At 37.4% G+C, this 12512-nt stretch overlaps 1 long non-coding RNA gene across 2 annotated transcripts in view; it reads left to right on the top strand.

Annotated features, from left to right (window-relative positions):
• Positions 1 to 10225, top strand: part of LOC148057078 (uncharacterized) — a 55714-nt gene extending 45489 nt beyond the window's left edge. For both annotated transcript variants that reach the window (XR_015702057.1, XR_015702056.1), the window contains 2 exons: positions 9645 to 9752; positions 9867 to 10225. This is a non-coding gene — a long non-coding RNA (uncharacterized LOC148057078). The remainder of the gene's footprint in view (positions 1 to 9644; positions 9753 to 9866) is intronic.
• Positions 10226 to 12512: the final 2287 nt, after the last annotated feature.

Below are 12512 nucleotides of genomic sequence, written 5' to 3'. Positions count from 1 at the left end.
GTAAAATAGAAGTGGCAATAGTTGTATCTTACACAACTGACATGAGCTCTGGTTTTGCATACATTCAGTACTTGGTGTGATCTTTTTGACTTGCTTCGTGTGTTTAATCATGTTTTATCATCTGTCTGTCTACAAGGTTTGTTGGGTACACACTCTATTGTAATTTTTACTGCTGTGGCAGAGCATCTACTATAAATCAGTGGTGGGTTTTATTGATCTAAACCATGGCTCAGATAGATCTCTGTCTCATATAAATCAGCATATCTATCAAACTTATTTATGTGGCTGCATCTTCTGGTGTTTCACATTCTTTTCTTTATGTTTCTGTCGTATAAAAATATTTATCTAAATAAATGATATGGTCTGATATCACAGAATATGGTACCAAAATACTAGCTGTGTCTTCGGTTCTTTGTAAGATATCCAGCTGCCATGCATGTGTGTGTGTTACTGGAATCTCTCGTAAAGAACTCAAAGGACCCTGACCATCATATGAAGATAATTCTTTTTAGTGATGACTAAAACTGAAAAGTTGCAGAGCTATGACTGGGTGGCCAACACAGGGTTAGGAACCTTGCAAGACATTACCATAAGAATGGCAGCACTGATTAAGGACAAGGATCTATCTAGCCTAGTATCTTTTATTCAACAGTGGTAATAAGCATATAGAATAAGAAAAACATATATGATATTTCTAACCCAGTTTTCTCCTAGCCTCTATTTTTCAGCTCAGAATTCCTGAGCCTCATGTTATGTGTTTGTTTAGTAACTAGCAGTGTATTTCTTTTTTTAAGTGTAAGGTGCGGGTGTGCCCTTGCTTGAAAAACATTCAACTGGTCTACCATCCATTGTATGAAGAACCACCTTTTTTTTGTTTGTTTGTTTGTTTTTAAACCTTGTTTTTCTAGCTTTGTTTGGTAGTCTCTCTTACTTGTATTAGGGAAAAATGAACAAATTAATCCTATCCGTTTTTTTTCATGCCCCTCATGATGCTGTAACCTTATCATAGTACCTTCTAAACACTCTGTCTTTCAGGCTGAAGAGTCCTAATGTAATCAGTAACTTTTTACATGAAAGGAGCTATTTCTAGTTCTAAAATATACTTTTTGAGACTGGGAGCCAAACAGCACACTGTAATTGAGGAATAAATAAATAATGAATTTATATGGTAGAGTAATGATATTTTTAATGTGGTCACTTGTTTTTTCCTGCTAGTTCATATAATTGCAGAAAAAGGTTGGAAGGGACATCTGGAATTATCCAATTCAACCTCCTGCTGGACTAACTTCGAAGTTAGGTCAGGTAGTTCAGGGCCTTATTCAGCCAAGTTGTGAAAATTTCCTGGGATAGAGATTCCACAGGCACTCTGGGTGCCTGTTCCAGTGCTTAACTGCAACCACTCCGTTAGCTTTTTTAATTCATATCTAACAATAATTTCCATTATTGCAACTTGTAACTATTGCATCTTGTCCTTTTGCTCTGGAAAGAGTTTGATTCCATCTTCTCTATGACCTGTTTTTAGGTAATGGAAGACTGCAACTGGATCCCACCCTAGCCTTCTCTTCTGACTAAATAATGTTCCTTCAGCTTCTTCTATATCATTTGCTCCAGCTCCTAACCCTATTAGGGCCCATCTTCCGGACTCTCAGGAGTTTGCTAATCTCTCTCATACTGGAGTGCCAAAAACTGGACACAATACTCCAGGTGTAGCCTTTTAAGTGCTGAACACCTTCCCTTGACCTGCTGGCTACATTCTTGCTGATGCAGACCAGTAGGTTGTTCACTGTCTTTGCCACAGGAACTCATTTAAACTTGACCCCCAATTGCCTTTCTGCAGAGTTGATTTCTAGTCAAATGGTTCTCAGCCTGTATTTTTGCATGGGTTATTTCGTCCAGAATTTGCATTGTCTTTCAGTTTCATGAGGCTCATGTTGGCGCATTCCTTGAGCCTTTTGAGGTGTCCTGGAATGGCAGCACTGCTTTCCAGCATATTAACTGCTCCCCACAGTGTGGTGCCATCTGTGAAGCTGGCAAGGGGTGTGCTCTGTTTTACAGTTAGTCACTGGTGAAGATGCTGAACAATGTTGCCCAAGTAGTAGCCCCTGAGGAATGTTCCTCGTAACCAGCTGCCATTAGTCTTTGAAGTATTGACCACTACCATTTCAGTTCAAACATTCTTAACCTTTCATTTCCTTTTTTGACCACTACTGAGCTAATGCTTATATAACTCTATTCACTGTAACTTCTCAGATTTCCAGTTGAGCACTTGTAGTCAGCACACAGTCCTGCATTTTACATTTGGCTGCCAGTCTGACCTGGAATGCCTTTTTGAATTTTTAACATTTTGGAACTTTGAAAACTTCTTACATTCAGTTTGAGAAGTTAAAACTTTTTTCAATAGTTTACAATATAAAAAATTTCTGAGCAGTTGAAAAGGAAAGCTGGTTCAACGTGGGGATTTATTTCAGGTTTCTGTGGCTTAAATGTTAGACTGGATCTGACATTGGATATATTTGTGAATGATGGAAGGAAACTTTTGAATCCATGTTGGATCACCCATCTGTTGGATCACCCAGTTGTTTTTATGTACTCCTAAAATTCTGCTGTTGTAAATAAGTATAGAACCAGCCTTGAATCCTTCTGGATTTTCTAGGAGGACTGCTACTGAGCGATGTCCTCAGTATCACAGTATGCAACATTTCTGGCTTTCAGTCAGTTACCAGATGAGTAAGCTTTGAACTGAGGTGCAACTGAAAAACATTTCTAATTAGTAAACTACCTGCCTATTTGCTTGTTTTTGTTGTTATTTTCTTTAAATTCTATTGGGGAGATGCCAAAACATCTGTAAAGCTTTATTTTAAATTTAAAAGCTTTATTACTCTGGAGTCAAGGACCTTCTATGCTCGCTTTTCTCCAACACTCAAGCCACTGAGCACTGGTCATGTGAATCCTGATAGAAAGCAAATGTTAACTTTTCATGCTTGAGTACCTACTGACAGCTAACATTAAACTTGTAAGCACATGTATTTGCACTGGAAGTGGTATCTGCTGTACGTGAGGGAACACTGCTTAAGTTAAGTTAATGTTCCTCAGATCTCCTTGCCAGAATGTAAGAATGGAGACTATTAAATAAGATCTGAAATATCCCTTCTTAGCCATGACTACTCACATACATATTGTGATGACCATGGTTGTGACAGAAAATTAAAGGCTAATACATGCAGTGTTCTCTGTGTGTATATATAATGTATATAAAATATGAATGAAAGCAAAGAGACAGTTTCCCTAAAGCCTTTTGCCAGACTCCCAGCACAGAAGCTGTTAACATAATCTGTCAACTGGAACAGCCTTTCACCAGCCCGAGAACTGAGCACTGTTATCCCTGTGTTCTGTTCCAAGCAGAGCCTATTCTGGAACCGTGCATTAGACCAGATCTTATTTATTCCACTCCGCTTTATGGGAATTCAGTTCAACACCCCCTGAAATAGCAAAACCAGTATCTTCCCAGAAAGTTTAGAGATTTTGTCATAGTGGAACATTGCAATTCCTTTTCAACGGGACACCATCTCCCAGCAGAATAGCCTGACTGCTTTAAAGTACCATAAAAAAACTGTCAAAATACACACTCTGGTAAGATTTTTCTTTTTCCATGTAAGATATTTTGTAAGATATTTTTATTTCTATTTTACTAGTAGGGCAATAGAGTTGCCATTACTACCAAGACAAATCCTTTTCTCATCAGTTTATTTACTGCATTTTTAGTTCTGCTTGGGCGTTACCATAGATTTTTTTTACAAACTGCATTAAGTATCATATTCTATTTTGAACAGGATTTATCAAGTTGGGAGTGATAACAATTAGAAGGAAGCTGTTTAATACAGAGATAAAAGCAAAATGACTAGGAAATACTAGTATGGAAATTAACCAAGGTGGAACTAAAATTGGAAGAGCTGAATATGCTTAGACTGGAGGAACTAGATATTATTCTGTGTAGAACACGGAAAGAAATAAAGCTGCATGTCTTGTTTCAAGGGCTTTTAATACACCTGTGAATGGCACCAGATGGCTGGAGAATAACAAACACAGTATTTAAGATGTTGGTGAAAGTCTGGCAACAGGCTCATCTTGCATCTTTGTTGGTGACTTAACTGATTTCCCAGACTAAAAAAAACCCAACACTGGTAGATCTAATCTTATTGGAATTAGTATTTGATATGGTGCAAGATGGAGAACTATTACAGACGATGTGATTATGTATCATAATCGTGAGACGGGTAGACACTGTGAAATAATAGAAAATACCAATTTGTATGAAAGCTAGAACTACCAGTTTGGGCAACAATCTTACTTAATATATCCTTCAGCCAGAACATTGGCTGAAGAGCGGGCTACTTTTCTACTTTTCAGCTATGTGCAGCAACAGCTTATCAATTAATCTGGCCCATATACTTTGTCAAGAGACAACTTGGCAGCTATCCCAACAGTCTGTCAACTCTTTGCTCTAGTTTCATGCCCCAAAGTACATAAAAAGCTGGTTAAATTTCCAGTTTGTTTTGGCTGTCACTCTGTAGCTGAAGGGTCTTCACAGGGGACAAAACTGAGTACCTGGGAAGACTGATTTCTTCTCCCATTCTACCAGCCCTGTCCTCTTGAGGGCAGGTGCTGAGTCAGAGGCAAAGGAAGGGGAAAATCTCCGGACTCTTGAGATTTCTGGGCACATGGGAGTTCCTGTCCCTTGTGCCTTAGTTGCCAGGGAAAGGAAATTTAGGCACACAATCCACAACGAAGCAGACCTGCACCTGTCTCCCAACATATTCCTGCTGGTTATTTCTAGGACAGTCTTTATTCTCAGTCCAGATACAGTTCATGGTGTATCCTGAGAAAATTAGAATTCTTATTAGGCTACATATTAGTAATTTTCTGTTCTTGAATTGCTAACATGGAAAATATGGAGTTTCTATAGATAGTAGATCAGCAGATCATTTACCTTTATTACACAGTTATCTGTTGCCTTGTAATGGTACCTTGGTAGTCTCTTTAGATCACCAGAACACTGCAAAGGACAGTAGCGTGAGCCCAATTCTTTCTTTTTTTATTCTTTTTCTTTCCTTCCCCTGCCTGATGCTGTAAAGGCATTTTGCATACATTTTGCTCTTGTAATAGGTTTCACAGATAATTGCATAGAATTTGCTCTGGTGTCTCTAAAACCTTGGTGACCAAAGGCTTTTCCAGCTGTCACTCAACTGACACTGGGACCATGTGCCAATGGCTTCATAAATGCAACTGTTCTGAACACAGCTGCCCTCATCATACCTGTTGAGTCACAGCCTTATTATCTGGCCATTTTCTGAATACTGCCAAATTTAATTTGGTACTTTCACAGTGGCATTAAGTTTGCTGTTGTCATTTCTTGATGGGAGTACAGCCCTGTGTTTGGATTTAAAGCTGTAAAAAAATCTACTGCTGCATGTAAAATATTGCTTCCTAAATCCAAGCATAGCCAAGTATACTGTTAAGATATTTAGAAGGTTCTTAAATTATTTCCACTTTAAAAATACTTTTATGTATTCTGTTCTGCTAACTTCTTAGGTTAATACAAAATTGCTTTCCTGGCTTGACATTGACATAAATGTTCTCTTTTTCCCCCTCTTTATGGAGGACAGTTAATTTTTTTGCTTGATACTTAGAACAGATACTAACTTTGAATAGGACATTGTTTCCTAGCCAGATCAGTAGCTGCCTCATGGGTTTTTTTCAGTATTAGTTCAGGGCTGGCAACAATACAGCAGTAAAAGAAGTAAAAGTTTGAATATGCTCAGAGATTGTTTAGATTTAATCCAATAGCAAACATTGTTAATTTCTTCTTTGTAAGATTTCCCTTCCCTCTCCTATAACTATTTGTAGCTGTCAGCCTCTAACCTTATTTTAATGAGAATGGCAGCTCTAAATCCCTTCTGATCATTTTTATTTCTTACTGATTCTAAATAAGGATATTCCCAGTGTGTATTAATCTCACTTGGAGATGTTTAATCAACTGATCTCAAAAAGGCCGAGTTCTCTTATGCTGTCTGCTATCGCTTCGGCTCTTCTGCATTGTGAGGGTCAACTGTGATAGTAGAATATCCACTGTTTGCACTAATTCAAACCAAGAAAATTTTAAAGTCCGGCTTTTTCCCACAAGGCTAGTGAATTTCCTTCATTTCATTTTGTTGAATGTTACCTAAGAGGGCAACAAAAGGAGCAAATATAGGTCATTTATATATTCATTTACTACAAATGAGAGAAATAGCTTGATTTCTTTGTTCCTTTCCATTTCTTTTTTTCTCAAAATGTTTTGCCATTTTTTAATTTTCTTTCCCCTCTCCTTTCCCTCTATCTTCCTTTTTTCTTGTCTTTTTTTTTTTCTTTTTTCTTTTTTCCTTTTCCTTTTTTCTTTTTCTTCTTTTTTAAGCTGCCAGGCAAAATGAGGAAACAATTACAGGATGTTGGCTTTAAAAGTGTCTGGCTTTGCCAAATAAGTTTATCTTTTTTTTCATTGTGGCTTAAAACATGCTAAACTCAAAGCCAAGTTACTAACCTAAAACTCATGGTAACTTCAATTTTTTGCATTAGGCTTACAATAAACTTGGATAGTTTTTCCACAGTCCCTTTGCCAGTGATTAGTTTGGAAGATAGTATGTTTTGAATTTGCTGAGAGATCTACTGCTCTTAGCTTGGTTTTAGTACTTTTAAAAAGCAATCAATAATGCCCATTTTGTAATAAGCAAAATTTATGAACTGACAAGCAAAATGTAATTATAGTGGGTATTCTGTACAAGAAAAAAGAGGTGATCTTAAAGCCATCTCAGCATTCTGTTTGCACTCATTTTCATTCATATAAATGATTAAGTGGTTCTGTGCTGAAATGTTTCTCTCTCAAGGCTTAACATGGGTCTGGAAAAGTTGTTGCCAGAGAGTTCTATAACGAAGTCAATGACCATTTGTATTAACTTTTCATTGTTACCTACAGACTAAATTTTTCACAGTATTATTTTTATGACTAAGGCCCTAACTCAGCAGTAACTTAGACACCTTTTATTTTTGTTCTCTGGGGACTGTACTCCATAAATGTGTAAATTCATGACAAAAGCAAAGCCTCCATCAAAGACTTAGGTTGATTACGCAGTTAACGAAACCGTTTCTCTTGTCCTTTACTCTGCTGAGAAATGGCTCTTTGCTGAATGAACCACTAAAAGATCATACAAAAAATATGATATAGTGAAGTAGAAAAAGAAGAAAATTTCATCTGATAGGGCCTGATCCAAAACTCAGGTTTGTGAAAAATCACCTCCTGAATTCAGTAGGCTTTGGATCAAACTAAAAAATGGAGATGTTAATTTCCATTTAGAGCTGGGTCAAAGCTATGCTTTGTCCATGCTGTTGAGCAATAAATGTTGAAATAATATGAAGTTAAATGAACATTCTGTCTTTTAATAATCAGAAATTGTAGTGGCTTTTAGTACAACCTAAGCAGTTCAGGCAGTTTATGTAAAGCCTACTGAGTTTTGAACCCATTTTTTGACACACCTTAGCTGGTCTTGGAAATCAGCTCACGAGTCAACCTTCCTACTTGGCTTTCTGATCATATGTCTTTCTGCATCACTGGTTTCGGCTGCACAAACTCTTGCCAAAGGATCCCCTATACTAGATATTAAAAAGAAACAAACCAAAAAGCCTTCAAGTCTTTGAGTTTTAATGTCTTCGTGTATTTAGAGAAATATACATCTAACCACAGTAGGTCAGATCATCAGATGGGGCCTCCAGCTGTGCCCAATATGTAATGTTGCTGGTTAAACTTGTATGGCCTATTGCTCCAGCAGCAACAGTTCCATAATGCATCCTGCCAATTCTGCAACAACAGACATAGAGGGCATTTCTTGTGGTGCTGATCATTTTATATATCACATTTAAGAATAAATTATTTAAGTTGTAGTAAATGAAAATCTGCAAGTGTGCTAAACTTACTGGAAAACATGGACTAACTCTGGTAGAGGAAAAAAACCCTCACTATGGCCTTCTTCAGTAATAAACTCACACTGAGAGATATGTGCACATGAAGCTCTATGGACCTCTGTGTGTCTTTATATGAGGGTGAAGAGATCAGTCAGCACAAATCTTTCCTCAGGATTGGGGCCTAAGACTTACAGTTGGAGAGGATGCAAGGAGAAGATGAAAAGAGAACTCTAAGCCTGCTTCAGATATACTTCTCAGTGTGGCAGAGCAGCACAATGATAGCTATTGTTATGCTAGATGCAAATTCTAGCTACAGACATTACATTGGTTTTCTTACAGATTAAAAAAAAGAAACCTTCCAGATACCTGTATTTCATCTGTGTGAAGTAAAATAATGATGCTGTTAGCTACTGAGCAGAAGATAATTTATATACTGTGTGTGAAACTTACTTTTCGTTAAATCAGGCCTAGAGATGCTTATGCAGATTTAACTTGTGAGATTAGCAAATAGCATATATTGTATAGTCTTATATCAGAGAGCAATATAAATGTTTTCATGATTACTTTGCAACCAAGTAGATTATCTGAAATTGGTATTAGTCACCAGGTCTCATGTTAAGTTTATTTAGCCTTTTTGTGAAGGGGAAAAAAAAAAAGGCCAGAACCAAACCCTGACCTTAGTGAAGGTTCAGCAGGCTTATCTTGAGTTTCTTGATGAAACATTGTGGCAAGCTAACCCACATGCCAGTCTCAGTTCAGTAAAAATACTTGCTCATTTAAGCCTTGTCTTTGTATGGGAATGTGGCTGTTGAGTTCCATTATCTATATATCCTTATATTAGCATGGACTGCAAATCTAATTGCCTGAGCCTGGGAAGATGGTCTAGATATTTGAGCCTTGCTCTTTATGGTACATCTGACAAGAGATGCTCAAGAGAGTTTTCAAAACAGATTGACTGGCAACTTTGCAAACCTGATTTTCTTGTCACAGAAATGACCAATATTTGGAATCCTACCTATTTTAAAATACTGGGAATAATCTATGTGCTTGTTAGCTTCTTTCAGTCTCTAGGTTCTCCCAGGGATATGATCCAACCAGGCATGTACATCCTACAGTGAAGCTCTGAGGTTTTTGAAGGTGTCACTATCTTGCTTGCTGGTATTGCCCTGTGTTAGTATGGAGTTAATGCAGAAAGACTTTAACTCATGAGACTTATCCTGAGGTACTCCTGCAATTTTAGCCTCTTTTCAAGCTATGTAGTCTCTTTGTGTCAGTGCCAGAAGAGCAATGGTAATAATAATAATGGGCACTTCAGAAATGCAAGACAGACCCACAAATAAGCATTCATGCTAGAAAGTGTTTTGTCTGGTGGAAAAGGGAGGGTAATCAGTGTTTCCAATGAGCCCAATTTCCACTCTGGAAATCTGAATTTCACTCTTTGTGTCTTGCAGGCCATATTTTCTCAGTTAGAAACCTCTGTTTGGTTCTGTGTTATTGAACTTTGTGACATGACAGCAATTAGAAGACACTTAACTAAGACGAAACAGTTTGCTATCGAAACCTTTTCTTTAAAAAAAAAAAAAAAGAAAGAAAAAGGACAATTTTCAGTATTTAAGTGATTAGAACCTGCCATTTCACGTTGTTGTTTGCAGGCTGACACAAATGACAGGACAAAGGAGCATACATGGAAGTAAGATGAAAATTCAGAACAGATGTCAGGAAGCATTTTTCATGCTGAATGTGCAACAGTGGCCAACCAGGTAAGGCAAAAACATTTTCCCATTTAGGAAATAATTAGATGGCCAGTCATGGACAAAATGGCTTTCCCAATTTCCTTTTTTTTCTAATTTTCTTACATTCTCGTTATACTCCAGGTGCTATTCACTTTCTCTGACTGGAAGCTTCATCATCATCCAGACATGAACCTAGTTCTTATTGAAATGAATGAACTATTAACTGCTAAGTGAACAGCTACTTAGATATTATCCTGTCGATATTATATCATGCTGTTATGTTCAAATTCTAGCAATGCATCCATTTTGATGTTCAGAGTTTCTGAAAGTTTTTATCACAGTTACAAAATTGAGTCTAGGAGAAAATCAGAGTGACAGAAAACATGCTGGTTTTATTATCTTAAAGAGTTTGATTATTTTAAGTGATAAAAATGTTACACAAAAAGGAATCTAGAAGATAACTTGGGGAAAAAAAAAATAAATGGACAAATCCCCCCCCCTCCGCCCCCCCCCCCCCCCCCCCTTCCCAAAGATGAATATGTTTCTGGAATCTTCTCTTCTCAAAGCCTTAGTTGAGGCTTTGCTCCTAAATCTGATACAGACTTCCTGTGTAATCTCGCTGCTGGTCTTTTATAACCACATGCCTCATCTTTTGTGTTCATGGAATAGAATAATTTTATTTTCTCAGGTGAATTTGAGCGTGAAACTGTAATTATTTGGGGCACTGACATTTGACCTCTCCAAGTATCAGTCAGCACTAAGTTAATTTATTATGCTTGCGATCCTCATTTTAGTAAAGTGTTGGCCCATTACAAGTTCATGTGTTAAAGCTGTTCGAGAGTGATAGATAGATAATGGCCACTGAGGACAATGTTAAGACTCAGACCTAGAAACTGAAAGTCTTTGGTTTGTAATAAATTTTTCCAGGAACCGTTAAGTGAGGCCTTTAAAAGACTTGCTGAACAAATCACCACAACAGCAGGCCATGTTTCCAAGCTAATGATTTCCACCATGTAAAAAGTAGGCCTGTCTGCGCCCCCCCGCCCAAGCTCCCATAGTTTCAGTGCTAAATGGTGTCACCAATGTTCTCAATTTAAAGCCATTTATGTGATAATTAACTAAAAGAATTTGATTTTCATGTTTGTGGAAATTGCTCGGTGAGGTTGCTTCTGGCTTAATAAATATGGATTCCAGCATTAGTAATAGAAATTGAAAATGTCTTCATTAACAATGACCGATTTAGACATGTAATTATGGATATTTAAAAAAGCCAATGGTGCTGAAAGATAGTAGCTCTGAGAAGCATTGTTCACTGAAGATGTTGTACTGAAGAGAATGATCATTTCCATTTTTCAAGGAATTCAGTCTTCAATCAAATAAAATGCCCAAGGAAATAAAGCTAATTTTTAATGACATATGGAGGCAATGTCAGTCACAGGACAGAGCAAGTGCAGTTTTGTTGACTTTGGAATTGGTACAGGACTTGCTTAAGTTAAAGATGGCTAGGGAACTAAAATTTAAGGATGATACTCTGCCCTCATTTCTGTGTTTGTTTTTTTTTTTTTCCCCACTGTAATCCCCTCAACACCACGGTGCACACAGTGATGTGAATTAACGCTGGAACACCAATCTTGAATGAGAATTTCGTTACTTTCTGCTGATGTATGTGACTCCCATACTCTGTTTTCCAGGATTAATTATTTGGGGTGGTAAGTGAATAAAAGGTGTCCAGCAATTCAAAAGTGGGTGTGTACTGGTGTCAACAAACTTTCCCCATCTAAAAAATTCAGTCACACCTTTTTATATGCATGGGGGATATATTGACTTAAAAACTGAAGTTTTTCCTGAAGTAAAAGAATATTTTTGTGTGGGAATTTTCAGGAATTCAAAGGGTGTGTGCATGCGTATGTATACATATAAAAATATGGTCTATAATACTTTATAATATATGTGGGGTGTGTGTGTATATATATATGTATGTAAAAGATATGTTTGGTGTAAGTATCTGTAAATGAGCCCTTCTTCTGGACATTAGCTTTTTCATTATGCCTTTTCAATTGGTGGAAAATTTAATGGTGCCCTTGTGCTTGAGGTCATTAACCACATTGACCACCACAGTCTGACCATAGAAGGAAGAGGCTACTGGTTTATTCTTACATACTAAATGTCTAGTATTAGATGTGAAGGAATATGAACAAATTTGTGCAAATACAATAACTGAGTCCCAATGTCCTCTTACATCAAGTTTACATGGAAACCCTCACAATTCTGCCTAACATGTTGTAGATAAGGACACATTCTGTATCATGCGTTGTTATGTAGCAGAAGAAACTCTTCATGGCAGAGTGGGTGTTCCACCAACAGTCTGGGCTCTGCAGCCAGTCCTGTGGGGGGACGAGCATTGGTTCATAGGAATAGAACTTTTACTCCATTTTTCCTCCCTTCCTGCAGGTGTAACAGGGAAAAGAAAGGACCAGAAGGAAGTCTTTATACCACACACACCCATACTACTTTAAAAATTACTTTGCACTATCTTGAAGTTTTTGGAGAATCTCATGCTACTGTAAAGAAAACCTTTTAGTTCTTTCACCTCTGCACTGTTGAAAATATCCATTTCCTGCTGTCCTGCTCAACACTTTTTAACCTGTGCTGTCATACTCAAGGCTATTCTTCACCTGCCTTGTGCAGTTTTGACATTCTTAGCAGTAACAGACTTGAAATAATATTTAGCATTCCAGGTATTTGGATTCGAATGCCATAAGTCATAGCATGAGCTTAGAATTATGT

Source organism: Nipponia nippon, unplaced genomic scaffold, assembly GCF_047370975.1.
Source record: "Nipponia nippon isolate SJK-2023a ecotype South Korea unplaced genomic scaffold, ASM4737097v1 scaffold_10, whole genome shotgun sequence".
NCBI lineage: Eukaryota > Metazoa > Chordata > Aves > Pelecaniformes > Threskiornithidae > Nipponia > Nipponia nippon.
The sequence above is the reverse complement of the archived record's forward strand: the minus strand, read 5'-3'. Positions and strand labels throughout refer to the sequence as shown.